Consider the following 24,782-nt stretch of genomic DNA (forward strand, 5'->3'; position numbering starts at 1 on the left):
TGTGTCAGTTTTTGAAAAACTGACAGGAAGACAGATCCCCGGATACATTCGTGCTAAGTTTTAATGCAGTTGAAGGAAGTTGAAGGAAACACCCAATCACACTGCAGCATCTCGAGGAACTCACTCTGCAGGGAAGGCAGTAAATATAGAAGCAACTTTTTAAATACCAACATAAAGCTATACTAGAAAAAAAAATATTTTTACCTTGAAGTCTATTTGTCACATGCTTGCATATTAAAAAACTACTTTATTTTCATTAAGTCTTTGGCAATATGAAAGAAAACTCTGCAACTACGTTAGCTTAATGACATTTACTCACAAGCTGATAGAGCATTCAGATGTTTCGTAAGTGTCATTGTCAAAACGAAACAAAGATTAAGGGAAGTAATCACAATTACTTTTGCTTTTATGAAGGTACTTTTTTTTTTACAGTGGCTATAAATATTCCCTTACCATGATGATCAAAAAGGTAAAATTGGTTAATTAACTACTGCTAAACTTTCTTGCTGCTGCTACTTGGCTTGGTTAAAAAAAAAATCCTGTCTTTTCTGTTATGCCTTGCACAGCACCTCTAACATACGTACTACAATCTCTCCTTATTCCTTCAAATTCCAAGGTCGCAAGAAGGAATCAGAACCCATGACACATTGCCTTTGCAGTCCTCATCACCACCTCCTCTGCCTGTGCAAGAGTTACCAGTGCTGCAGTTGCTGTAAACTCCTTCACCAGCTGGACTCTTGCCCTGCTCTGCCTTCTTTCCTTGGGGACAAACACTGCTCTTCTTCAGCACAAACTTGTGTCCCACCAGCCTTTCTGCCAGCACCAACCCATCCAGCCTATGAACATAAACCTGAGCTTCTTTGTGGATGCATAAAAATTATAAATTATGAAAGAGTACATTAACAAAATAACTTTTAAAAAACCAAAACAAAACAGCAAAACTCACATGTAAATACTGCATTCCTTATTCCTCTCATCCAGCAAGCAACATGACATTTATTTAAATCTTACATATTCATGACTTTTGTATCTAGCTGGAGTATTCTAGAGCTGTTAAACTTCATCTTTCTGAGCAGCTGGAGTCCTGTCACTGCCTTTAATGGTGCAGAAGAGACACATTCAGTGAAAAGGATCTATGAGAAGCCCCAGTACAGATCAGGCCAGCAAGAGAATGCCTGCCATGATCCTGTGTTGATGGTGTCAGCAGGACCACTGAAGTGAGAAGCACAAAATTTTTCTTTGATGACAAGAACCATTAAAATTTTCCCTCACAGGCCTCCCCAGGCTCTGACACATAAGGGGCTGTGACAGCTCCATCAATCAGCTCCTGCAGATCCCAAGGAAACCAGCCATCCCCACACAATATCCAACATGATACCAGCCTCAGGGGTTGTATCAGACAGCTAATATTGCACTCCTTGATGCATAAGGCCCATATGAAGCTTTTCTCAGATTTCTACTCCCAGATGCCAAAATTACCTAGCAAAATCTCTGATGCCATTTTTACCCTCTCAGCTGTTTCCAGGGCAAATTGTTAATCTTCTGTCAAGCTTAATTCCTGTTCCTAAGTTTATCCCAGCAGCTAATCCCTTGACTGGCCCTGTTGCACTCAAGTTGTGTGCTCTTTTAGCCATGCCCATCCATGGACTGGCAGAGAAAGTCTGGAGTTGCATTCAGTCCATTTTGCCTTCAAACAGTGCCCACCGTGGCTAGATGCCCCAGAACAAGAGATGTGGAGAGGCTCACCTGGCACAGATGTGACAACATGGGTGCTGGGTCTGACAGACCAACAAGCAGGAAGTCCAGATCTTCCTGAATCCAGGTAATGCTCTTACACAAATGCAAGGGAACATAATTTTGCCTTTAAAAATAAAATGCTGCTATCTTGACCTTAAGTAACTGCTCTGCGGCATAGAATGGTCCTGCAATAGCACCAAAATATGGTATAAATTAATTTACCAAGGCAAAGGAATTTGTTGCAATGATTGACACAATAGCTGATGTGCAATGCTCAGAGAATACTTGTATGAGCATATACTACTCTAAGATTAAGTCAAAACTTTTTAATATGCTCTCATTTATCAGGGAACATAAAAATCTTTTGCTTTTGTCAATGTTTTCAAAGTTTTCATTTCTAGCTCTACTGTCTGTGTATAAACAATACATATTTGGTGCCACAGGATCAAAACTCGTTATCTTTATAGGCAAATCCAATAACATTTTTTAAATCTCTAAAGCACTGCTCACAGAAACAAGAAAATCTATATAAAGGACATAATTTTCTGCATGCTACAATACTAATCTCGGAAAAGTGTTGCCACAAGACATCATTATGTCAGCAAGTCTAGGAGAGCTATATAAAGCATTCAACCTGCATAATAAAACTACTATCTCCACATTTATTTAGAAAAAATATAGACATTTTTGGCCTAGAGACAAGTGATAGAAAAGCTGAATAAACTATTTTCATGGTTCAAATGAAAGTAGTAGCTAGAAGCAGAAGGTTAGGGGGTTTCGTTTGTTTTTTTCAAGGTTTAGTGAAATTTTTGATCCAAATAACTTAGCCATACAACACACATAGCTTACCTGATCTGACCTGAGCCACTGATATCAATAGATATTCACAAAATCAAGTCTACATGGGTGAAATATAGTTGTAAAATAATTGCATTTTTAAAAGGTTAAAATATTTTATTCCTGCATTTAGAAAATGCCTCTTTGTTTGAAAGTGATAAAAACCCCCAATCTTTTCTCTGAATTTGATCTGGTTTTGGAGTTAAACTGAAAAATTTATTCTACTTTTTCAGATTTTTAAGGCAATCTAAAATCTGTTACTTAAGTACAGTTAACTTTGATATTATTTCACTTTGAAGAATTGGTACTGATCAGGTCAGTATTGCACTAATCACATTTAATGGGGCAATTCCCACATTCCTCCAGAAATAAGGGCACTTGAGCAAGTTCTCTTTGCTAGTTATCCCAATCATAACTGTTACAGACACGACACAGTAGTGAGTGCAATCACCTCCTCACATCTATGTTTCATTTCATTGTAACTTCAAAGAGATGGGGCATACTCACTGTTGGCCACTGGATTTGTGCATGAATACAATCATGTATGTACATAGGTGCCAACAAAAAATTCATGTTTTGCTTTGTTTTTCGAGAGGCGTGACAATGACCTCTAACAGACTCCATGCACAGCACAGAGCAGCATCACTCCAAGTGAGAGCAGAGCTGCTGGGTGCTCGGAAGTGCTGATGTAGCATCAGCATTTCTGTTATCTATGGCTCCCAGAGAGCCCTGTAATTCACCCATCTTCCTCAGCTCCACCATCTGAGCACAAAGAGAACTTACGTTTGGGGGGATATCTGTGTTTGTTCAATGATCACGTGTTTGCCAAGTGATAGGCAATGGTATCTCCAGCAGCTGTGTTGCCTTTCATTGTCTATTTCTAGACTGAAGAATAATATGGACAGGAAACTCAGCATCTTAACAGATTGGCACTTAATATTATTTGTGTATCAGCCATCCTTCAATAGCAAAGGGAATGTGATGACTTTGCACTTCTGAATTCCAGGCTTTCATGGTGCTCAAGTATTTTATATAAAATAAGTACCAGTTTTCCACTAACAAAAGCCTGGTGATTTTAGTCCTATTTTGTTTGGGATAAACCTTATCACACAAATTCATGAAAGTGAGCATGAAAATATCTTGTCCTGCTTGAATTTTCAATAAACTTAGAGAAGGGACAATGAATTTCCTTCTTACTGCCATTTCTAACTTGTATTCAAACACACACCCATACACACCTCTCAAATAAATATAGTTTGTATAGCCATCCACTGTTTACCTTTGTAATTCCTACAGTCTCTGTGGAAAGATTCAGAGGAAAAACTGCTCCTGCAACAACAAAAAAGAAGTGGAAAATTGTTTGGTTTTCTTCCTCAGTACTTATTCAGCAACAAAATTCCATATGTTGGCAGGTTACAGTAAAGATAGCAATCTTCTGCAGCCTGGCATGGGGAGGAGGATCATGCTCCCCAGTGTTGAAAGGCATTTTCTGCCCACTGGTGCAGTTCTGTATGACAAGTCATGTGTCTTTACAAATGGAGCCTAGTCCCAGGACACTGGAATATGTGCCCTAATTTGATTCAGTCACAAAAGTCTACTAATCCAAAACTCTTTTGCTAAGAACTCGGTTCCTCAAGGTGAACCAGGTAGCCTAGAATTTAACAACTAGTTTTTAAAATACCAGTCTAGGGAGGAAATTTAACATTAAAATAACAAAATTAAGAAAAAAGAAGTAATAATTTTTTCAACTAACGTACCCCATGAGTGACTGCTTAATGAGGGCAGGGGTGTTCAGTTCGGCACTAAAATAATGGGACAGGCTTACAATATTATACAGAGCCCTGGCACAGGCAGAGACACACATTTCCCTCTTCTCCAGATCACAGTAAATCCTGGCTGCCCTCAGCCTAGCAATTCCATTTCTCTGCTGTCCCTTTCTCTGGACCATTGCCCATGATTTCTTTAGCCTGGCAAATCCCTGGGACAAGGGTTGTCTATTATGACATATTTGGATGGTAGCAATCCCAGTGGGCCTGAAAGGGATCTCTACACACTAACAAGTACAAATGAATAACAACAGAACAAGAATGCTGTCTTTTCTTAAAGAATCTTAAATCCCTTTTTCTATTCCTAGACACTTCACAGTGCTTAATGAGCATGTGAGAAAAGCCACAAAAGGACATTGCTTTGAAAGCAAATGCTCGCTTGCAATTTTGTATGGGTAAGTGAACTATTTTTTCATGTTCAAGTTGAGTAAGTAAAGATTTGGCTACTTCATATTTGAAAGAAAATCTTTCTGAACATGCACAAAGCCTGTCAGCCTGAAAAATTGCAGCAAACTGGCTGAAGGAAAACAAAAAGCCCACAGAAAATTGTTGAAGGAGACTAGTAGAGGACATATGCAAAAGGCTTCAATAGATGTGTTGGGATCAAGGACTGGGGAATACAGATACCTTCAGACAGGTTAAGAATCTGCATGGCAAAAAGGCAACCAAATAATATTCTCACAAAACACTGCAAGGTTTATAAAGCTATGCTAACTGACATAATAGCATTCCTTTCTTTTTAGTCTGCGATGTCATTTCAGCTCCTCTGGCACTTCTGTTCTCTCTCTATAATAGAGCTACGGAGACTAAAAGCAGACCTGAGTGTTTTGCCTCTTGTGCTGATATGCTGCTGCAATGCCCATGAAAAGCTGATATCGACACCATTATACAGGGGGGACAAAACCACAGTCAAAATGAACAGTGCCTGCATCACCTGCTGATTTAGATCTAGCATCCCAAGGAAGCAGAAACCCAGATCACTAAAGAAAGGAGATGGATGGTTATGCGATGTGGGACACGCTTCACTAGATCTGATGCTCATCTGGAGGCTCTCTCTCTCTGTGTAAATCAAACCTGATGACAGCTCTTGCTTCCTTTTTATTAAGATATAAACAATGCAAAGAAAAAACAAGTTTTCTAGCTCATATGGAGGCAAACAGAAACTAATGTTAACGGAGAAAAGTAAATGCTTCTATTGCCTGGTTTCAACGTCCAACATTGATTCATCCCCAGAAAATACAGATTTGCATCAATTCCATACTTATGAGCATGAGGCTGAATTGCAAGAGGATAATTTAGTGTACTGCTTCTTATTAGGATTAAGCATAATATGGAATCCTCCAATTCTGCACTCTCCTAATTAGACAGTCCACAGTCTACCTACATACATGGCATGTGCAATTCCTCCTGAAGCCAGACGGATCCTTATCCTTTAAGCAGAAGTTTTTAGGCATCATTCTGACTTTTATATCACACTGCAAAAATGCAAAAGTCAGGAGTCCAGAAAATAGTTTGGACTTCTTTATTACCCTACTCAGTACTATCTACATTCTCTACACACAGTCACACTTGGTGGAAGTTACAGAGCTAGCTTCTCTTTGCTCCTTGGGATATCTCCCCAGAGCTGACAGCCAAAAGCTTCATTTTGAACATCTGGAACAGTAAAAGCGGAAAACAGCAGCAGCACCACCAAATTCTGTGTATCAGCTATGAATGCTTTCTTTCTCTCATCAGCATTTTGCGCTGTGCAGCACTAAATGCTTCAGCTGAGAGTATTATCGTCATGTGAGTGTGCTGACATGCCCTCTGTGAATGTTCCCAGAAGTACCATCTTCCACAAGTTATACTTGAAGCAGAAAGTGTGTCTAAGCTTTGTGCCTACCTACCTAATCAAACTAGAAATATGATTGAGATCATTGAGAAGAAAGTTTTTGTCAATGTTCTCTTTCTTCTAATTAGCTATCATTATTGTAACTACCAACAACATTTCAGAGGAAAGATATTAAAAGTTACAGCGATATCCTAGGGACCTTATAATCCAAATTAGAGAAGGCACATCAGCAGATGGCAGGCACACAAAGATGTGGAAAATGGGAAAAGACTGTGAAGCATTGTGCATCAGAGCACGAGCTCCTTACCGTGTGTTTGGCATTCAAAGGAGCTTGAATCGTTTCAAACATGGCAGTTAGCACGTCTTCCTGAACTTGTGGTTTCAGGCCAGGCATAGGTTTATGAAATAATTGCACATTTTAAAGTAAACAAATCCACCTAAGGAGGTGCTCAAAGATGAGCTGGGGAATGCTACCCTCCACAGGAGGGTTCCTAAAGGTGACAAACATGGCAAGGAGCTTAAGAGCAAAGCCAGCACTACCCAGTATTTCAGTTTTGCTTTGAATGACACAAGAGAGCAGCCCTTGAGCCTCCTCTGAGACTGACAGAGGAGGATGGCAACTGCCAGTTGCATACCCCATGTGAGCCAGGGTTTGACTCCTTCAGGCACATACACACACACACACACACACACACAAACAAAGAATGGAAGCAGGCATGAACATTCCTGTTAACTTTCCAGGATGGATAGGCAGGAGCCAGCTCAGATCTGCAAACTCTGCCAAAGCAGCAGTAGATAAACGCTTGGGCACAGCATCTCACAAATGGAGCTCCACAACTTCCAGAGCAGAGCTGGTTTGATATTGGCTGGCTCACAGAGTGGACAGGGAAGCTTACAGCTGTCTATGCCCATCTGTTTAGACATGCCTTAAAAGCCCAACAGAAGCTTGGGCCATCAACACCAGCTGAAAAGCGTGTCCTAAATTTAGGGCATTAAAACAATTTGGCAGGAAAAATACAACTATTAGGCAACAACACAGATTCTGCACCAAAATTGTGGAAGCACCTCCAGTTCATGACATGTTAAGTTATAGGCTAACTTGTCAAATTAGTTTTAAACTCTGAGGGGAACAAATTCTGACAAGGAAAATAAACAAGGAGAAAACCAGTTTGCCAGAATTAAAGAAACCTTCAGCACCAAGCATTCAATAGTAATGGGAAAGCAGTGTTACTGGGACTACTGACAGCCAAGTAATAATATCTCACCCTCAAAACAACAATGAACATCATCTATGTTTCTACCTAGACTGTTCAGGAGTAAAGGGAAAACATCAGAACATCCTCAGGTTCCCCTGCTTCCTGTGCTCTAAGACATGAACTGCAACAGGAGAACAAGATGTAATCTGTGTCAATAATATCCTTGTAGATTAAATGCTCATTGAAATCGAGTGTCTACCTATTTCATTTTTTTTTCGCCTCCCTTCTACTGGGTAAATAACCTGAACAAGTAACCAGAATATAACTTTAATAGAGTGGTTTTATGGCTTCCCCCTCTGTCCTGCTACTGAGCTGCACTCATGGGGAAGGTCTGGAAGGAGCAAGGAGAACTGAATGTTGTGCTACATGGGAGCTTGTGTCACGGAATGCTGGGCATTTAGAGGAGAAGCCAGACTACCTGCTGCCCAGTGGATGCTGAACAGCACAGCTCTAGGCACACATACACACACAACCAGCCAAGATACAGGCCTTAGCAGAGACTTGGCAAATTTTGTGACAGCTGAGTGACAGCTGAAGTAGAAACAGATTGCCTAATAACAGCACAGACAACCATATGGAGGACTGGACATGTAAATATTATTCATGTGCATGCTACAGTAAGTCAGCAGAACTAATCTGCAGGAAAAAATATGCTGTGGTGACTTCAGTCTCAAACCTAAATTGTGGTATTTCAGGATTCTGCATTTCTTCCTTCTAGCTTCAGCATTCCTCTTTCACTATCCCTGCTTAGAAATTGAAGGTTGCTTCTGTATCTCAATAGATAGTCATGAAAATCCACAGTAAATGAAATTATCTATACTTAGAGATGTAATCCACAGCCTCTGTATTTTGGCATCACATAGATGTTGCAAGTACAGTAGGATTAAATCAGTTAAATCAGTATTTCAATAGCTTAAACAAGAAATCAATAGGGAAAAGAAAATAACAGAAGAAAACAAAGCTCTCTGAATCTCTAAGATTGTTACATAGATCAGCAGTTAACTGAAAACGTTAACTAAAAATCCACCCACATTCCTTTGACCTTGTCCTAACTTCCACAAAGCTTCTAATGTTAAATGCCTGGCTTTGAACCTTCCTCACTCCTTGGGGAAAAAAGTAAGACTGAATCAGTTTTGAGACAATTTATGTATTTCTTTACTACTTCCTTTTTATTTCCAAAGTGAATTTTAAACAGTTTAAGTTTGTCCAGTGATCAACAGAAGTAAGAATTGTATGGCTCAAATACCTTGAGGAAGGCCCAGCTCTGAGACAAGGGTGACAGCCAGGTGCCACATGAGGTGCTGGGTCAATGGCCACTCTTGGCTGGATTGTTCCCACTCCACAGGATCACAGCAGACAAACACTTTAGAGCCTAGTCTGTCTCCCTCCAGTGACTGCAGAGAGACCCCCATCATGAGAGGACTCCTAATCTAATCACTCTAATTCACTGAATACTCAAACAAAGCTAGCTAGGCAACATGAATATAGGTCCAGATGTGCTTTTAGAATTACATATTTCTGAGCAAAACACACTAGTCTCAGGCACTCTTCCATGTGGTTACTAACAGAGCATGAACTACCTCTATATTTAGTATTTGAGGAAGAACCTGAGTGACAAAAAGCTTGTATTTTTTCCCCAGAGAAATATTTTATTTCTGAGTCATAAGGAGGAAAAATGAGAAGCATGGGGAATTAAAGCCAAGATAGTCAGGCTCAATCTTCTGTCCTGGAGTTCAGCTAAAATCTGGAGTCCCCAGTGGCAGGAAACTTGTACAGGCTCACACACCTGCCATGTAAATTCATTTCTACGGAATGTGTAGAAATGAAATAACTCAGGATAATTGTGCCTAAATGAAAACATTTAGGACATAGGTCTCTGTCCTATTGAGGATCTGCAAGCAGAGCTTTATGAGAGTACAGCGGTGATACAGGCAAATAGATATACTGTTAGAAATATACATGGGATACGATGCAGCAACTGAGAAACCTAAAGCAAAGGATGGCAGTTTTATTTATGCAACACTACTTGCACTTATTAGGTTCATTTTTCTATCAAAAAATAAGTTCATATCATCAACTTTTTGTTTTGCTGGGCCTTCCGTATACCATCAGCAACAGAATTATTTTTTCTATATGTGCCCTTAATGATTTGAATCTTTCCTGTAGAAAAATTCTCAGAAAAATTCTATGAATGAAAGAATTTCAGATTCAGGACCAAAACTTAGTATAACGTGTCTATGAAATAATTTGAAGTCTTGCAAAATGTATTTAATAGCAGGCTGAAAAAAATATAGAGTCTGATAAAAAAATCACACTCTTTTAACTAAAGAACAAATATTTGTGAAGCTAATGTCCACTACCATTTCAAATCAGGCAGTGGACTGTGTGCAAATACCAACAAAATTGTTAACGAATGGGTACTAACAACATAGCTGATGGCTAGTGTGCCTTTATAAGCATTCTTATTTCACAAATTATTATTAACTTTTAAAAATGCAGATTTAGTAAAATTAAACTTTTTGTGAAAAGGGAAAGATGGGAGAAGTAAAAGTAGTGACAACAGGAAAACAACAAAATCAGAATTTTTCAAATCATTTGCTTATTATTTATCAAATCAATTCATTCAGCATTTCAACATCTATCAATTCAATGTATTTGCATTTATTTTGCTTAGAAATGCTATTAATTGAAACAAATGCATGATCAAAAATAAATAGCCTCAACATAAAACTGAAGCACTTTGAAATAATTTTAAAAATCAAAGCTGTTTTGATGAAATATTTATTTCTTGGTATCCACCACAGCTGATGCTTTAGCAAAGTGCAACATGCTATGTAAGGTCCAGGAGGAAATTTATGCTATGTTTCAAAGGTATGTGAAACAAGTGAGTTTTGATTCCCTGTAGTTTGCAGTGCTGTGTACTGAAACTGTAATATTTCTCTCCCAGGTTAAAAACTATAAGTTGTCCGCTCAGGAATTTTAAGAATTTGTGTCATGTAGAGACTTTTAGACTCCAGTTTCTGAAATGATAATTCTTTTCATAAAAATAAATTGCTTAAGCCCCTATTTTTCCATCCAAAGCAAGCTACATGAAAGCCTGCTGAGCTGGGAAAGCCTGGATCTCAAGGGCGCTATGTTTTATGCACGTGGGCTAACATACACACTAAAAATACATTTACATAAAATATAGAAATTATCCCCTTATTCATTTTTGCTCTCTTGAACAACTGATGGACATCTTGAACATTATATTCTTTGAAATGCACCAAATAAAAACAATCTAAAGTGCTAGTTTAGAATAGCAGATAATTCTTTGTTTAAAATTTCTGGCTAATTATCACCTGCATAAACACTAATTCTGTTCACTCACATCACACATTAGCTATGACCTCCTCTTTTTTCCATTTGGGAACCAGTCAACTCCTACTCAGAAATGTTTCTTTCTGACACAAAAATACAAATAAAGTATTGCATATGTCATCAAACTCATAAGTAGTTAATATTTCATTAAATCTGTTTTCACTCTAGAATTTTTACATAACTTTTTAGACATATGATGCTCATAATAAATTTTGAACACTTCTATTTAAAGGACACTTTGCCCCACAGGTAGCATAAGTACACTAATATTCACAGCATATATAGAGGTAACAGCTGAATCTGAGTTCGTTGACAACACATTGTTTCAGGTAAGAAACATAGACTTTCCCTACAAAATCTCCCACCAAACAAATAAAACACTTCCCTAGGGGATCCAGGTTATTGCAGTTTTTTCACTGACATGAAAATCTGTGGCTCTTTTTACATTAAAAGCTTATAAATCAAGGATTCTTCAGTTTTTGAGAAATTCAGTACTGGTTGGAAAAAACCCAAACATTTTGTCTTAGGCTGTACCAGTAATGGGGACTACAAGAACAGTATCAAACTCCTCATCACATTTATATAAGCTGGTTCATTACACAAGAAAATATCATTCTATCATTTCCCTTTATTACTTTTTTTCACTTGATCTGACTGAATAAAAGCACTTCAAGTACATCTGTGATTGAAAAGAAGACTAAAACAGAAAGAAAATATTTTAAATATGTGAACTTGCCTTTGTGAAGAAACCCTTACTTTTTGTTGTAGTTAGCTTGCTGCACCATAAATGCTAAAGTGGATGTGACTCCCAGTGTTTTGTTGACAGGGTAGTGTCTGCTCACCAAGTTTAAAAAGACAACAAACTTGGACAGTTTCCATTCAACTGGAGGAACATTATGATAACAGATTTTCCTGAAACCATCAGAAACCAGCCTAGACATGTTTTTCTGTAAGGCTCAGGGGTGAAGTATGCTGACTTTTTTCCTCATCCATTTGCTACCAGCTTTACCCTTTTCCACAGAGGAGAGCAGCCCAGCACATCTGAACCTCAGCCAGCCAGGTACATATTTACAACTCATTGCCAAGGAAATCCCCTCCTCTTTCACAGGTCTCCACCCACAGGAAAGGAATATTTCTTTGAGATGGTGCTGAAGATGCCTCTTGGCAATAGCAGCAGCTAAATGTCTGTAACACACAATGAGCCTCTAAAATCACAAAACATCCCATAATTTGGAATGACTGGCATCAGCTTTCAAGTGACTTGAGCACGAAGCATGGTTAAGGTCAGAGTGAGATTTGTATGAGGGAAGGGAATGCCAGAGCTGCTTCCCCTCCTGTTTCTGGACTTAACCACCACAGTACCTCAGCCACCAACATAAGCACCAACATATCCCTCCTTGACACCATTCTTCTTTACCCCACCACTACCAAAATCAACCCATTGCTTGACAGTTCAGCAGTCTTAGGAAGACTTAACTCACCTTTTTTACACCCTTGAATATCTACTCACCCTTCTTGTTTAATTTCACATTGTTATTTTTTTTCCTCACAGCTGTGGTAAAACCCACAGAAGGAAAACACAGACACAATATATGGAAGACTTTCAATCATAAGGTTTCATTCTTACATAAATGTAGGGGCTAATGCATAAAATTTTGTGAAGATTAACACCTTAACTGATGCCAGATCAGTGTTGTCCTTAGTATTACATATGTTCCAGTTGTGTTATTTAAAGCTCTATTACACAGCTTTGATATTTGCATTAGACTTCCTGGAAATGTTTAGGTTCTTTATTTACAACTCAGTGCTCTCTGCTTACTCTTGCTTGAACTATCTTTTTTCTCTAAGTTACCACATCTCTTATCAGCTTCGAGGCTCCTTCCTCTTCTATTAGAATTTAGCACTGTGTTGATGCTTAAAGGTTCTTCTGTAAATTTACCAGTGGCTTTTAAAGTTATAGCCGAAAAACTTCTTTATCAACTGAAATATAAAACACTTGAATATGCAATCATGTGTTGCAAGAAACAACACTATGCACATATTTCAGGGGGTTACAGATGTTCAATGAGATACTCTCAAGAACAGTAGAAATACAGGGTTGGTGACATTGCTAGCAGACTTTGCTTTAAATTTTTTGTTAACAGTGTACAGATTTATTTAGAGGGGCTTCTGATTCATAATCCTTTTCTGTACACCCAGACAGTCAGTTCTGAGTATTCAGGGACTTTGTGGGGATACGTAAGAAAGGAAACAGTGAGAGCATGCATAGAGGACTTCAAGCTTGAAGTTGTTGGGGGTTTTAACTTAAAAGAGCTCTGGGCCATACCCAGAGAGAGCATTGTTCTTGCTTTTTTCTTCCCTGTGTTCACTGGGATCAGAATAAGCATGCTTGAGAGGCATGGGGAAAAGTGTGAAAGGAGAGAAAAGCACATACATTGAAAGAAAAGTGAGACTCAAGAGTAGATGCTGGGATAAATTCAGAATTCAAAATATATAGATAACAAGCCAATAAATTCCCATGTGGTTCTGGAAAGATGCTCCCAGACTGACTTCTGGAAATATCAAAAGTATCTCTGTCAGCAGAATCAGCAGTAAATCTGTGGGCTAGACAACAAACAAAATAATACACACCTGAGCCACAACAGCTGTGTGTGCACCAAAGGATGAGGATGACTGTCTCTATCTATAGGTAGCTCTATGTGCCTGCTCTCCACAGGTAGTTGAACCTGGTTCTCAAGAGTTTCCATTATAAGAAAAGGTTGAGAAAGATTCAAAAGTCTTTCCTCTGTGAATGTGTGATCATACAAATTCTGGAAAGCAGACAGATATTCAGCACCCATCTCAAGACATGATCACAACATTTGTCTCAGAACTTAGCAGTTCCTTTCATTTTTGATTGATATCTCTTTGCTTTGAAGTTCTATGTGAAGACTTCAAATCACATTTCATGCATTCATTTAATGACTACCACACAGAAAAAAAATCCCAAACACTTTTTAAAATTATCTATCTTGCTGACTTTAAATCTAATCTGTCCTGCAGGAAAAAAATATCTTTGTTTATTAGCTTGAGAATTTACTAATATATGTTTTGAGATGTATTGATGTGTTTCAAATCCAGATGTCTGCATCCTCCACTGTCAGAATGTGCTTTTTAGTTTTGCTATTTCTCCTTAAACCAAGAAGAAAGTTATTTTTGAAAACTTCCAAACACATGGCCAGGTTAATTGTTCATCTAAAATGTACATATGCACCCACATAAACAGGAAAAAGAGGAAAAAAAGAGAAGGATGGCAAGACTATTGCTTTTTAGGAAATATATCAGAAATATTTCTCCAGAGCACTTAAGGGCACTAAGGTAAAGATTTCTATGCAAATATTGTATACCAATGAAACAGTGCTTTGACCCACCCCACTGAGCCTGCTGCAATTAACCAAGCCAGTTAGTAAAAAATGAAATTAAAGCACCATAACTGAGTGTTCCAGTAATGATGTTCTTAGCAGCTCTTGGGAGATTCTAAGAGACAGTCCCTTGCAAATAATAGCATGGACAGCAATGGATTAATATTTTATTTGTATTTGAAATAAATTTAGCCTATGCTTTCTCAGACACATCTTCCGAGACCAAGTTAAACATTAAAAAAATAATATTCAATTATTCACTGTTCAAAATCCAACAGACACATTCAGGGCAAATAACCTGTGGAGACTTATTGGGCTAAAATTTACATAAAATGCTCAGTGAAATGGCTAAAAGCACAAGAGCTGCACTTAATGCAGTAGCTTCATAAAATTACCATCCAGAATGCTATATCTTTTGTTTGAAAATTCAGTAATTTAACAGGAAACTTCTGCCCTTCCTGACAAGGTCATGATAATTCACTGTGTAATGCTCCATTAGGTCATTAAGGCTGTTACCTACCACCTATCATCCATGTGGTTTTACACCAGGTTAAATCCATGCCATTGCTGCACAGTGCAAAACAGCAAGGAAAAGTGAAGGGCAAGAGATAGTAAACAATACATCTTGTAGTTCCACTACAGTGTCCAGTACACAAGGGCTCTGCTAGGATTCTATTCTCAGTGTAACTACTGTGTAATGGCCACAGCTTGTTGCCATGAAGCTGGTTTGCCATTTTGGGCCACCTCACAGTTGGCTCAGTTCAACACCTTAAACTCTCTTGCTGAACACTGCCGTGCCATTCTCTTGGGGAAGCCTCCAAGTGTTGTGGCAGCACCTGACAGGGAAGTGGCTCCCTGGTAGTGCCTCCCCACCCTGGGAGCCACAGAGCAAGTGTTGTTACATATCACAGAGCTGCTGTGCAAACACCTGGGAACAGTTTCCCTCCAATCTTCTGTGTCTTTTGAAACCCTCTTCTTTTGTGTTTGATCTAAAAAAGACATGCTAGAATTATGAGATATGTAGGCACAATCATTTAATAAACACCATTCTGGTCAAAGCAAATTGGAATGGACACTTGCAAAAACTGTTTTTGATCAAGAAGGTAAGCAAGGGACAGGAACAGTATTAAATCAAATTGCAGCCACATGCAGCAGGTGTCAGATATGCCTTCAGTAGTTGCTATTGTGAAAACAAGACAGAACTCATTTGTTGAAGGTTGTGTTAAGGTGATACAGGGTTTTTCTTCAGGTCTTATCTTTTCATATGAAGTGCTTATCAAGTATGTATGGGCTTTTATAGCCTCTGTGAAATGAGCAACCTCTGACAAGCTCCTGAGGGACAGCTGTTTCGCAACTTCTAACACAAGTAGTCCAGCTGTTGGTGCTGTGACAGGCACCTAGAAGAATTAACTACTGTGATCTGCTGCCTGATGCCACCAAGGAGAGGCAGAAAGGGATCGGTGGAGTTAAGGACGTTTGGCACCTGATCACAATCCTGTTCTGCATTACACAGAAGAGCACCAGAGTGACAGACTGTGATGGAGCAACTGTCTGCCACACCATGTGTGGAGTTAAAAACACCAGAAGAATCTGATGCTACCAGTGACAGAGGAGGACTGTGCAATGTAAATATGAAATTATTTGATTAAGCCCTTCCCAAGACACAGCCCAGATGTAAACAATCTGCTTATCTATTTCTCAGTGTCTTAGAGCACATTTTTGCATGCAACACTCATGCTTAGTGCCTGATTTCATTTACATCACTCAGAGGAATGCAAAAAGTATTAGGTTTGTATCTCTCCAAAGACCACTGTAAACTCTGACACATTTATGTTGCCTTTAAATCCTACTAGAGCTCTACTTACTCCCTACAACACAATTAACTGTGGAGTGATGAACAAGGGTGGCAAAAATAAGCATTCTCAGTCTCCTGAATATTTTGGTTCCTTTTCAGCTAAATAATTAATAATTCAAAATCCAGACACAAGCCATGGGGTGTCTTCAGAGTAACTGATTGACTTTCATAGAATATTTATCTTTGGGAGAATATTTATTATACCAGTAGGTCTTGGGCTTTTATTATCCACTTCTTTACTGCACTCATTTCATAACTATTAATGCTAGATACATTAGTATCAGCTTGAACATTAGATTAATTCTTGCAGTTTTACTTGAATAGCATAGCATTTCTTTCTTAGTATGCAGATCTAGGAACTGATAACACTAGTCTCCCCCTGAACTGAAAATGTGCTTGGAATACATGAAGTCAGAAGCATCTTCAGTATATGACAGCAGTTATAGCCAAGTCTAATCCCATTGTCCATCTCAAAACTGAGTGAACTGAGTCCCATTACTTTTAGCATTTCTGTGTCATTATAAAAGAATATTTCTGACCCAAGCCTGTACACTCAACATGACCTGCATTTGAAATTAATCCCTTGCAAGCTTCATACAATAGGAGCACCTTTCTTAGTTGCTATGAAACTGTTGAAGCCAAGGAAAGGGAAAAAGCTTTGTGTCTTGGGAACACTACCTCTATGGAGCCCATTATTCAGGTTCTAGAAGATACCTAGGGTCACACTTGTCATAAGAGGACACTGGTTTAACATTTTTATGCACATAACAGCTACATAAAAATAATGTATGCTCCTTCTGCTCTAAATGTTGGAGCAGGATTTTTACCCCTTGGTAATGCATTAGAGCTAGACCACTTACCAAAAGTTACATGTTGCATCACACTATTCACTGCCCTTTTTCAATATATGTGCATGTCTTCATATGCTTGTCACACACAGATCCATATATTCTCTCAGACTTGAAGACAGACAAAGGGTCTCAAGTACCCAGAAGTTCCTCTGGTTTTGTTTGTTGTTTTCCCAGAGATGACACTTGAGCCACTTGAAATCTGTGGCAGTAGCAAACTTTCATAGAAATTATAGGAAAACCAGGGGACTTGTCAAAATGCCGTGTCACTTGAGCACTTCAGAAATGTGATATCCTAGTCATCTGAGCAATCCTAACCATTCAGAGCAAGCTGAAATTTTCAGGAGACAGGTGTCTAAAAACCTTTCAATAACTGTGACAGCAGTGCCTTTGTAGTTGTGATGGCCAAAGGCTATGAAGAAAGCAGGGGCTTTGTGCAGGTATTACCTTCTATTATTCCAAAACAGAAGGAGGTCATTCCAGCAGTTTCTTTTTACCTTTCAGACAGGGTGACCATGGTCTTGAAAAATTGCCTTATCTAAGTACATTAAATCCTTATTTCAGTAATAAGGTGGAACAACAACTTCAGAGCAACTTCAGAGCTTCTCTCACCCATTCAACCAGCACAGCCAGAACTGCATGCCTCCAGCAGATCAGTTCTTGCATCTCATCTGATGCATGGTATTATGCATCATGGAATTAGCTAAATAACAATGACATGGAGTTTCAATGAAATTTTAATGACAGCATATTTCCATTTTTGTGTTGCCTTCTCCACATGTTCAAATAAAAATGATAGTTTTAAAATTTTACTGAGCTTTAAGTGATATGGAAGTGCTAAAAAATACTTTGGTGACTTTAAGCTTGAAACTGTGAAAATAGGTGCTTTGGTCAGCTTTTAAAATTCTGCCAAGAATAATACACAGTCTGAGGACACAGAATAACACGTGAACTTTAAGACTTTCCTTAAGTAAATCAAATTTAAAAAAATATATCTGATTTGAATTTTATGGAGTAAAAGTAAGCCAAATAAGTGATGTTACTTCAGAGGAAAAGATTATGAGTGGAAAAAAAAAAAAACCACAATTTTCCATTTGCTCAAGAGTAGGTAGCAACTGCTTTCCCATCATCATTACATATAGAAACACCTGGTATCAAATTGAAACAACAGAAGACCAGATATGTTAAACTTTCTATAATTGCTTTGAAATCTTATTTTCTCCCACCTGAAAGTAGCAGGATTGTGCTCATTGTTTTAATTCCTAAATGAGACTTATAAACATTTCATATTATTCCAATCTGTCTCTGCAGTATTGCAGCAATGGCAAGCACACAGAGAAATCTTAATGAAGCACTCACTACAGACTGTAAACACAGAGGATGCCAAGGTGTCATGTACAGTACTGATAGAGGTTAATACCTTCCACAGTCATTAGGTTTGGATTTGGGGATGTTTGCACAGTAGTCAATGCAGATAAAATTCAATTGTATGCTAGCAGCCTGTGAAAACCTCATGCATCATTGAATCTCTCCGTTACATCGTGGGTCTTAATGGGATAAAATTCATCTCTGGGTACAACATCCTTATGTATTGCTCGCACTACCATGGCTTTCCTGGGGACATAGGATGGTGTATATTCCCATAAAAATCAGTGCAGAGGGCATTATCAACTCTCTTAAGATGTATTAAGAAGAGGTACACTTGAAGTGCTGAAGCAGAAGAAAGCTGAGGACACATCTGTACTTCACTGACACCCAATGACTTCCATGTAAGCAAAGCTGGGAGTGGGGCTGTTGCAGCAAAACCCATTAGCGGCAGACACACCGATACATGCACCCAGAGTTGCAAGAACCATACTAGAACCAGGTAAACCAGGCAAGATTTCAACTACAAAATGAAATGATAACTTTTTGAAAGAAAATTCGTGTGCTACATATTTTAAAAGAAAAAAAGATGTAGAATCAGTGAGATGTTTTCAGGTCATTTTTCAGGTCACAGTGATGAAAAATGCAAAAAGTATCGAGATGAGGACCTTCTAGTGTGAAGGTCAAATTCCCATGCAGTAGCACCTTTAATTATTACCAGAATTCCTAGATGTTATGACTGCACTGTGACAGTTAATATGATATCTAACTATATTCCTTTCTTTGTGTCATCTGGCATACCAGCTCACTGTACATTCCCACAGGATAAATGGCATATGTTCCTCCCTTAACAAATGCTAACCTAGTCACAGTTTTACAGTCTTAGAATTGTACCACCAGTTGGAATTACAAAAATTACATTCACTAATCTGAAAAACAGCACTCAAAATAAGAACACCTGCACATTTTAGTTTTTGGTTTTTTATTCTTAATAATATTTTTTAAATAATAGCTGTCCCTTTTTTGGGTTATTTGCACAGCTTCTGCCTGCAAAATTGTCAATTGTTCCAAAAAGGACAGATTATAGCTTGTCAAAAAGCCTGAAATTGAGCCAGTGACAGCCTGAAACCTATTCCAGATTCCAAAAACATATTGCAATGCCTCTACATTTTTCTTTGGCAGCTGGTTACTAAAATCTTAGCTGCAGTGCAGGTATGAAAATGATAGAGATTGAATTAGAAAGATGTTCAGAGGAAGCATTCATTCCACAAGACTGGATGCCTGACTGAGGAAGAAGGTTTTTGTTTTATCCTTAGAACAGTATTGGTTTCATATGCAGACAGGTGAGTTTTATATTCACATATTCTCTTCATCCCACGCCTCTCCTTTCCCTCTGTCTCCTGCAGGCAGCAATCATGCCTCTTTGATAGTTAAAGTAAATGGCTAAAAGGCTGAATGGGTTTCTGTCAGCCAACTGTATACTGAAACCAGTTGGGCTCTTACAAAAGATAAAATCAGATGAATGCTGTAAATGGCAATAATGTTCACAGAGGATAAAATTTAGTAAGGAATTAACTGTATATATTACTTGACCCAGAGACTACTCCAAAGTGACACAATGTGCATAAAAGGACTTAAGAAATAAGTGCTTAGGATACTTTCCAAGGATACTTCCAGGACATTGCAGCTTGAATTTGAGCACCTTTTATTCTTGTCCTGTACCCTCTGCTCAGTCTTGCCATCTAAATATCCAGGGCCCAGTTTAACACGAGCACATGCCTTGCACAGCCTTGAACATACACAGCAAACTGCCTCCTGCCCTGAGCTGAGAGTCTCCTGTGCACATCTTGTTGTCCAGATGTGACTACAAACGGTAGAAAGCCACGACTTCATGGACCCTGAATATTAAACAAAGCCATTGATGTTACACAGTTCCCAAATCTGCAATCTATCCCAGTATGACTATATTGTTTTCTCCTTCTGCCTCTACAAGCTCCTATTTATAGCACAATCACCTGCTCCATTTGAGTGCAGCACAAGTCCTTGAAAATACTGTCCTTTCATGATGAGCTACACTTTTACACAGCTTTACAGGCTATCTCCTCTATCCGTCTGGCCTCGGACAATCAGTCACAGTGCCAAAATTTGAAACAAGTTTACAGGGTGGCCTCTAAAACTTTATGATGGCTCACTTCATTTGCAGCAGTTTCCAACAGGCACAAGCCATCCTTCCCAAAGCTAACAGGAGGCACAGGTTTCTCCTGTTTTTCTGATCACAAGGCAAGAGGTGAACCTATTACAGCAGGTTAAAGGGTGGAGAGGATTGAATTTTTTAGATAGGTTTATAGAGGGGCAAGTTAATTTAAACAGCTGGCAAAAAGCCTACTGCAGTTTTAGCCATGATGAATTCTGAGATTATTATGGGACCAGATGGGCATTGTCCTGTAAGTAATTGTATATTCTCTGGAGTGGACAGGGGGCCATTGAACCATCTGTTTTGTTGTTGCTCCAAAGAGTGCCTTATTGCTGTCTGTGTCTGCTGTTTCCCTACTTGAATCTCCTAGGCCTACTTTACATCAACTTGCTCAGACACAAGATGCCCTCTTGTTTTAAGCAAGAAAGAGAATTGCATTTGCCATCCCAGCCTGCCATGCTATGCCAGTAGTTTTCCTGTCTTCACAGTTCGCTGCTTTTGCTTGCTTTTTTTAGCTTTTTTTTAGCTTGTGAAATGTATTGGAATGGACAATAGATTTACAGGTCTTTTAGCATTCTGGTGGTACCACTCAATGCTGCCCAGAGTTAAATTTGTAAATAATAATGCCTAGCTCTCACAAGGCATTTTTCAACAGAAGAATACAAAACTTTTCACATAGAGGTAAGCATCACTAGTCTTATCCCAAAACTGATAAAATTCAGGGACACAAGAAAGAATCATAGCCTAAAACCAGGAAATTCAGAGATACTCAGAATAGGATCAAATGAGACTGTATGGATGAGGTACACACAAATCTATATAGGCATTCCCTATAAGACCATGCATGAATGAAAGAAACACAGGAAATAAGCAGGACCTAAAATTTCTTGCATGGGGCCAAAACTGGGCTTTAGTTGCTGTACAAGACAGACAGTGGTATAATTCATGTGTCTGACCTCTCTGGGTAGTGTTTAAATGCCCAAGTCTATCACCGAAGCCTTTTAACACTGAATCAGTACAAAGTTATCTAATGGCATCTCTTTCAGTGTGGTGTGAATATTATATTCCAGAGGGTCCCCTCATATCCTTTATGAATCTCTTTAAATATATGTAAATAATTGCAAACAGGACCTAATCCAGAAGAAAAACTGTAACCATGACTTTATAAATGATCCTGTGTCATCCTCAGGAGTATAGGACCTATTCTAAAGGATCAAATAAAAAAATCAGCCACTCAATTTTAGATGAGATGCTCCAACTGAGTGAAAGATCCAGTATGATCCAGTGGGATTTGCTTATTTTTAGCCTGTACCGTTACTCTGAATGGGTATGCAAAACATTTCTGAGGCTAGTTATTCTTCATCCTGGAAAAAAAATCGTGGACATTCTGGACCTCCTCAGTTAATCAAAGATGAAGAGTCTTTTCATTATCTGGAGAATTATACCCTTCATTGCTCTCTTCATTGTTGAGATACCCCACCACAGATCTCCATATCATTACGGATAAGCTACATATTTCTGAAAGAAATGTAGAGTCAATTTTTTGTTATTTAAATCTGTGAAATTAACTAATTTAAATTCCTCATGGGCCACTGATTCAGATAACATGAATAGAGGGTTTTTTTAAATATTTAAAACCTTTGTTGAACATCAGCTCAATTAAAAACAAGCTCTATGTTAAAAGTATTTTTCTAAAGTATATGGGGCTTGAATTTTTCATTTCTTTTTCAAACTAACTTGAGATTTGTGATTAGTTTTCTCATTTTTATCATTAAACCCTTTAATAGAAATCTTAGGGAAACAGTGCTATTTCTCAGATTTTCCTTATACCTTGGTGTTTTTAGATCACTATGTGTGTAAATATTCTTTCTTATGTTAGCCTAGAGTCTATACATTTTCCTCAGAGAAAATAAAATTGAGCAGCCAGTTGGCTCACACCACACACCAAAATGTCCCCAGAGCAGCAGAGGTGCATCCATGACAGCAGACAAGGACATAAGCTGGGTATCAGAGCTGTACATAAGTCCCAGGCCATAACTGACATGAGCCTTCTGTTCACTGTGATTTCATCCATAATCATTTGGCATGTAATTTACAATGCTGTTCATTATCCTGTCTCAATGTATGGGGAGCAAGGGTCATTAGTACATATCTCAAAGGTTCAAATTTTAAATTAAATCTCAGCATCTTTTTGGGAAATGGCTTTTAATTTCATGACTGAAAACTCTTGTAATTCCTTTTTCCCAAGTACCCTCAAGAGGCTTTTCTCATGCACTAAAAGTAATCAACTTGTCAGAACTTAGAAACTTCACTGGTACCTTATGAAATTCTAAATTGCTGTAAGGTCATTTTTTCATTTTACTAACCTTATGAAAAGTTGCATCTCTCGTCTTTTCTCATATATCAAGTACATTTATATTGCTAGTAGTTTACACTTTATTCAGGTACAGCATGCTTCAGCTTTTCAAATATTACAGAATAATTTGATATACTAAAAGCATGAAGGAAAGAGCTAAACATAAAAAAAACCCCAAAATTCACACTTTTCTTTCTGGTAAAATGCTGGAATACTCCTTACTTTTTCCAGCTGCATTAGACATATGCTAATGTAAATACACTGCAGAAAATTATTCAAACCACCTTTTTCTTAAAATTATACTTGTTTTAAGATTGCTAGGGTTTTAATTATATCCATCTTACTCAGTTCACTTTTCTTTCCTGCTATTCTTAAGACAACAGACAACACTTCAAGATTACCATCTTCCTGAATATATGCAACAGACTTGCGATGGACTGAAAAACTGATTTTACACAAGTATGGAAAATATCAGGTGCAAGTCCCATTGGGAATTTGGTTTATTGATGCATGGCAAAAGTGCAACAAATTCTTCAACAATAGGATTGCTATGAGATGTGATAAGAAATAAGTCTTGCAGGAGACAGTCAAGTCAAACTCAATAAACCAGTGGATAACACTTCCTTTGTGGCAGGTGAGCCAAAGCAATAGGAAATGAAAACCTAACAGCACAGTTCTCAACAGCATGGTGCATCCCTTAATATTGACCAGAAGAGGAATGAACATGCACCCTCAGTACATGGCACTCATGCAGCCTCTGACCAGCAAGACTCAAGGCCTGAGATGACTCAAATTCCCCGCAGCTGCAGAGACAGGTCTGGAAGTAAAGGTGGAGTGTGGGTGTTCTCCATTGCAGGCTGCATTACCAGCAGTAGGGCCCGCACAGAGACCATCAGACCTGGTACTATCACGCATAGTTTTACCTCATGCAACATTCTCAGGAAAAGGAGAACCAAGGGGAAGCTGCACACTCATTTCTCATCCACAATACAAGAATGTCTCCCAAGAAAGGAACCAAAGACAGACCTAGCCCAGAAACAGTACCACATCTTGTTTACATCTGAGGCAAAGAGGCTACCTCAGAATGCACTGACACAGCAGGTAGCATTCCTTCATATTATCTGCTGCAGCCATGTCAGTTTGAACACAGCACTAGGTTCAAACCAACAGCATCCCAAGAAATGGGAAAGGTGTTACACCATTGTGTTTCTGAAGGTTGAACACTGTGGTGTTGGTTTCTGGCAGCGATGTTTCATATATTCCTTACATCTGATGCTGTAAGGTGTTGAATGCAGGTAAAACCTAAGCAAGGGCACAGAAGTTATCCCTGGAGACAACAAAAATTGGGTTGGACAGAAGTCTGAGTGACCTGATCTAATTATAAATTTTTCCTGCTTCTTGCAGGGTGGTTAGACTACATGGCCATTAAAGGTCCTTTCCAACCCAAATTATTCTATGACTCCCAGTATGTTTACAAATCCTATCACATATCCCCATAGGCTGAGGCAACTGACACACTGAGACATCGCTCCATCATCACAGCTACAGGATGTGACATCTGGAGAAACTAGGACTCTATTGCATGCATCTTCAGCATAACCTACTCTGTGACTGACAAGAAACCAAAAACTTCAGAGTTCTCAGCCTATACATCTACACAACAGAAATGCACATGTAGACTGTTTTCTTAAAAAGGTGAGTAATTCTTTACTAAGGTTTTGCAGAGGTACCACAGAATTTGTTTTTACCTCTGAAATTATGAACAGGAAAAAAAAAAGTACTTACATTCTGAAAACGGAATACAGTTCACTCAGTATTTTTCATGCACTAATAGTAACTATAGGGTTTTTGTCTGAATTACTATTATTTATAGGAAATAGAAATAATATAAGTGTTTCTGTTTATGCATACAAGGA

At 38.5% G+C, this 24,782-nt stretch overlaps 1 long non-coding RNA gene across 1 annotated transcript; it reads left to right on the forward strand.

Moving 5' to 3' along the window:
• The first annotated feature begins 1,604 nt into the window (after nt 1-1,604).
• On the forward strand, nt 1,605-24,347 carry LOC119699746. Its single transcript, XR_005256517.1, has 3 exons — nt 1,605-1,822; nt 4,709-4,795; nt 5,196-24,347. It is a non-coding gene; the product is annotated as an uncharacterized LOC119699746 (long non-coding RNA).
• Nucleotides 24,348-24,782: the final 435 nt, after the last annotated feature.

The sequence above is a fragment of the Motacilla alba genome, chromosome 3 (genome assembly GCF_015832195.1).
Source record: "Motacilla alba alba isolate MOTALB_02 chromosome 3, Motacilla_alba_V1.0_pri, whole genome shotgun sequence".
Classification (NCBI taxonomy): domain Eukaryota; kingdom Metazoa; phylum Chordata; class Aves; order Passeriformes; family Motacillidae; genus Motacilla; species Motacilla alba.